Genomic DNA, 6,000 nt, shown 5'->3' with positions numbered 1-6,000 from the left:
AGCAAAACATTGCAGGACTGCGCTGCATATTCCAACAGGCATCTATTCTCAGATATGCGTTACAGCCTGCATCTTTTACAGATATACATCCTCCCCTACAGGAATACACTCATCGCTATCTGTTTTTTCTGTCATTCACCATTTCTTCCCCTCTTTTTCACCCCACTCACATTTTAAATTCCAAATGGCACTAATGTCCTTGGGCTGCTCCTCATCATCTGTTTGTTGCGTCAGTGCTGAAAAGAATGGGATAGTTTGAGAGGCCACATATAGCTGCTCTTGACACATTTATTAAAATATTGCACATCTCAAGGCTAAATTGCTGTAAATAGCACACTGGGCTCTTGTCAGATATGCTGAATTTTGAGTGTGTGTGCACTCGCACTCGCATGCGTGAACACAGAGTAACCATCCTGTAACAGAGACCCATGGTTCTGTGTGATGAGTGTTCATCACACAAACTGACAACTCAAATTGGTTGGTAGCGATTTCACTGAAGGCTTTTATTCACACAAAGGGGATATATTGTTGCTATCAAGACATTTTAATGCTCCAGTATCCGAACAGCGAGACCCAGACAGTAACCCCTTTCAGCTGGAATCAACACAGCCAACATAAACCGAGCCAGATGTCAACGAAGGGTCAGCACAGTAATCTACTATGTAAAAAGACCTTATGTTAATAACATTAATACCAGGTCACAGAGGTCAGCAGGAGAGATAAAAAGAATAAAATAGCTGAAAAATAATGGAACAACACTCACTTCCCCCTATACAATCATGACATAGTGGTCAAACATTGATCTTTTAATATATCAGTCTGTCATAGCTGTCCAGCTCTGATGGAAGATCCCCTCTTGATGACAAATACATAAAAGCAGTCAGTAATAATAATGCAATTTTTAATCTCAGGTTTGGAGCTTTGAGGAGGGCAATAGTCTGACATGACTGCACTCCTTTTAGCCATTTTAGCTACTGTTCTTCATGAAGGAGCAAATGAAAAACTGCCTCCTTTAAAGCTGTGAGGGGCTTCGTGTTTGATGCTAAAGTTAGATTTTGAGCGGCGTATCACTTTAAGGAGCTGCTATCTTGCCTAAAGGGTTTTGTGTCAGACAAAATTGTGCATGAAATGCTGTTATATTTGTGAATGAGCATGGAAAAATGTAATGGCATTCAGTTTTCAACTTAAAAACCAGCAGCATTAGCATAGGCCATCAAAGACCAAAATTTGGTCACATCCTACGTTATCATACAGTGGTTCAGAATCCTAGATTTTTTTTTTTTTTTTGGCTATTTGATGGCAGATAAATGAGAACCAAAGCAGTTAAGTGCAGAATCTGTGGAAATTCCCTGTGATTCATGTCAAGCAACCCCTTTCACTAAATATATAGTCATGTGATCCATTGTTAACATGAAAATATTGATCAGTGCAGCTTTAAGCATTAATCAGGACTGTTTTACACCGGGAGCACCAAGTGACTACAGTTTTCTGGCTCGGAAGATAAAACAATCAGCAGTCCTAGACTCAGAACCACACCCAAAAAAAAGTGAACTTCAGATACTGTTGGTAAGTGACGTCTCATGTAACTCATCCTCCATGGGTGCAGGCTGGTCCAGACAGACAGAAAGACAGACAGCTGCTGAGAAACAGCATCTCACATCACCAGCTTCCTCCACAGGACAGGAGCTCCTCTAAGTCTCATTAGGCCAAACTGGCAGCTCAAGTGAAAGGCAAGAGGACCACGCACCCAGCCTCCCATGGCAAAAAACCTCCCCATCGCTCCCAGGAGCTCTCATTACTTCTCTCCCCTCCCCTCTGTCCCCCAGCCCCTCTCCTAAAGGCAGCCAGCTCCATCCATCACATCTATCGATCCTGCCTTCCCCTGGCGTGGTACCTGTCTGTTTTTGAGACTAAGTGGGAAGGATGGCAGGGCTGGCATGATATTTCAGGTTTCCAATGACAGCCACGTCCCCTAGGGATGTTACAAGGTGAACCAGTGGCTGGGATTCTTGGAGGAAGTGCTCCACCGTAGATCTAAATGAAGGATCTCTCCCTGGACGAATTAATAACAATATGTTTTTCCTTCCCAGACACTGAAGTAATAATCAATTCTCCATTGCTTCGGCTGCTCTTCGCACTTCTTGCTAAAAAAAAAAAAAAAAAAAAAAACAAGTCTACCCCATTCCTCTTGATACTTCACATGAGATGGCAGCACAAACATCTCTTTGCTCAAAATGAACCAAACCCCTCCTTTTCCTCTTCTTTTTTTTTTCCAAAACACTGTCATAACTGTCGTCTAAAGTCCGACAGTGATGTTTCACAAAGGAGCGAGGATACTGTAAATCTTTTTAAAGCAATTTGATGGTGTGTCACACAGAGTTCCTCTTGACTTTGATCTTATTACTATGATGGTTTTTGGGCAGAGGAGCAAGCTTAAGCTTTTAAAGCAATTGCTTTTGAGAAAGCCAGTTTAGGGCAGTCTGACATGAGCACTTGTTATACTTCTAACTGGGATTAAATACACAGTATGTGACATTGTTTTGAAAACATTTGTCTTTTAACCAGTTTCATCCCAAATGTTTTCAGTTCACATATCATAGACAATTTAGCATTTTTGACCTAAGACAGTTTTTTTGCATCTTCAACACAGTGACAAGGAACAAGGATTTTAGATATAGTTACCCCCCCACACAAACCCCACCCCTACAAACATTTGACACTAAAACTAATGATTCTAAAAATGCTTTGATATTTCTTCTAAATGTTATTTATATTTGAATGTAATTTTTATTTAGTTACTTTTAAGCTGTATTTACATTTTGTGTTGGGGGATGGGGGGGTGGGGTTACAGCATGGCTCACGTGTCTCCTCAGAAATGTAACTCGGTGTCAAGACTACAGAGCTGTCACGTGCAGACCACAACAACTGTGATCAGCTTCGGCTGCTTATGTTGTCTCCTGACATTTCTGATGCTGGTGGAAGTTGCTGAGTGAAGACAACATCAAAGAATATGAAGAGAGAGACTCTCTTCATATTCAATATCATAACCAATAATCTCCTCTTCAGTATCACAGTATCTAGCAAAGCCGCCTCCACAACAAACCCTCTGCTCAAAGCAATCAGCACTCTTTATCACAGTGAACCGAAGAATGTAAACACAGCGACGGCATGGCAGCAGTGCCCTTTTCTGTCACGACGCAAAATAGAGGTTACCTAGATGTTGTGCCAGTTCAACAAAATACAGAAGACGAGACCTCTGTGTCCTCAATGGTACACTTACTGTGCAGGTATGACCGTGGTTGTACGATACACCTATACAGCTCCTTACTGTATTATTTTTTATGCTAACTTCCTGGTACTTTCTTGATTCATTCCAAACAACTGAAACTCAAAAATACCTCACTTATTGCATGTCAGAGGAGCTGTCCTGTGAAAGTGCTGCAAGGAAAATGGGAGATAAAACATGGATTGGTTCAATCACTGTTATGATGTATGTTCCTCTATGAAAATGATATTAAAGTTGGAGTGGAGCTGTAAGAGTTGCTGTCATTGTCACAGCGGTGCTATTAAATGGTCCTGTTTCTCAATGGCCTTCTTCTCTGTGTAGAATTATCATCACACAACTTCCACTATCAGTCCAGTCCCAGTGGTTCACAGTACTTACAGGCTCTTTTATTATTGAGGCATATCAAACATCAGATGCTTGAATCATCCGGGATCTTTTAATAGGAAATGTGATTTTCTGTTATTTTTTCCTCAGGCACTTACCGCTCAGATAGATCACATGAAGGCTAATTATTCCAAGTTCAGGCTGAATGTTTAAATATGTAAATGAGTAATATTTCTGACTGGGTTCCTGGAGAATCAGTCTCTCTCTCTGCACTTGCACAGACACATGTTGCACACACACACACACACACACCTTTCATTTCGGTTGTTTCAGGAGAAGAAGAAGGGCTCTCAGTTTATTATGTGTAATTTCTGAAAGGACCGACGTGTAAATCAGATATATTAAAATGAAGATGAAAATAGACGTGTGCTTTGCGTCTCTGGGTGCATTTCCTCCAATCCTGTTATTTCTCATACAGCCATAAGTGATGGAAATAGGTCTGTTTCTGAGGGGACTGCAGCTCCCACTGGTACAGTGTTTATAATTAAGTGCAATTTTCAATGTCAGGATCAGACCACAGGAAAACGAGTAAGGCAGGCTATTTCCTGTTGTCCCTGTTTCTCATTTGTGCCATACTTCCTTTACTGGTTTGAAAGAGAAAGATGCAGATTTTGGGTTTGGGGAGTCTTGCAATTAAATGATTTAAAATGCTTATTAATTCCAGTGGAATTTCCTCCCTGTTTCATTGCTCAGTTGAATTTATTCAACAGCTGATTAAAGTGCAGAGTGAATTTGAATGAGCTCCTAAAACCACCGTAATGAGTCAAATAAAAGGCCAGCTGCAGACAGTGGTTAGTTCAGTGTCCACTCTCTGTATGAAAAAACACCTCTCAGGAGCGTTAACTTCACTGACTCAATGACCAGAACTGACATGCAGTCACTCACGCATCACAAAGGTGTCAGTTTCAGAGGCAGATGCAGAAATCTCTGAGGATGGGAAAGGCATGACTCTATAAAAAAAAAAAAAAAAACTTAATTTGCATTCATTAGTGGTGTTTGTGACTCTGGTTGAAGCGATGCGAGAGGAAAAGCAGCAACACGATCTATGAATCTCCCATGGTTCAGAGAGTTTGTACATGTACCTGTCAGACAACATAACAACTCAGCAGGGAATCAAATAAACAAATTCAGATTCCAGACCCAAATCCCCCTGGTGCGGACCCACTCTTAAAATCATTCATTCATTCATATCCAGTCAAGAAGTAGTTTTCATAAATCCAGTGGAACAAGGGGTGGAACAACATCACTTTCATTTGCATGCCATTTCAAGTAAATTTATCTCACCTCACTGCCAATCTTTATATCAGTATATTTACTGATTTATTTTTTAGTGCAGAACAAGAGTATAAACACTGCGTTTGTCTGTGCAAGCTGCAAACGTTAGCATGTCCAGCTAACTATATGACCTTATATGCTATATATGACCTTATTTTATCTTACATTAAGAAGTTCTCGCTTTAAATCAGCCGTATACATAAAAAGTTAACTGGTAATGATGTTTTAAATTTTAAATTAGCTAATTAGCGAGCTAAAGCTGATAAAATCTGCTCGCCACAGTAGTAATTTCAGCCAACAAATCAACAGTTGCCAGCTAGAAAGGAGAAGCTGCTCCTGTCTGAAATAAAAAACTCATTGTTTCAAAAGTAACCACGGATTTGGAGTGATAAATCTGCCACTGTAACTGTATTTATGGCGTGTGGGAACATGATGCTTGACCAGAGTAGCAACAGAAACTAAGAGGAGCTGATAAGTCTTGATTGTATATAAAAAGTATGGTAAGAAAACACATTAGAGAAATATATTCTAATACTATATGACAAGATTGAACAATATCTTAGCAACCAAAGTGCTGAGACAAAGGACCTTACACTGCATGGTGCTTCATTTTACATAAGGAAACATCTCACCCTGCTATATCTGCCTGCTGAAAACCATCTGGGTTTTTCTCCATGGCCATTTTATGAGCAGAGCTGCCACGTGGGACACAGTATGGTGCAAGCACAGATTCAATTATGGGGTGGGGGTGCTTAGCAAAAAGGTGTGTGCGCGTGCCAGGTTCTGTCTGTACCCTGCCTGAAGCTGATCGATGTGGAGACTTCTGGCCTGGCAAGTGGTTTGCAACCTGGCAGTAATGTGAGAAAGGCCCATTGTGCTGCTGTGGAAAAACCCTGATAGCTCAGCTGTGTTTACACCCCAGAGCGCGAGACTGCAGACACGCCTCTGCGGATCCCTCAATAGCCCCCTGCTACAGAAACACAGGGCAGAATCAGATGGAGACAAAGCAACACCATCCCATTTCCCCCGCCATGTCCTCTGTGAAGCTGCCTCCC

Source organism: Toxotes jaculatrix, chromosome 11, assembly GCF_017976425.1.
Source record: "Toxotes jaculatrix isolate fToxJac2 chromosome 11, fToxJac2.pri, whole genome shotgun sequence".
In the NCBI taxonomy this organism is placed as follows: Eukaryota; Metazoa; Chordata; class Actinopteri; family Toxotidae; genus Toxotes; species Toxotes jaculatrix.
The sequence above is the reverse complement of the archived record's forward strand: the minus strand, read 5'-3'. Positions refer to the sequence as shown.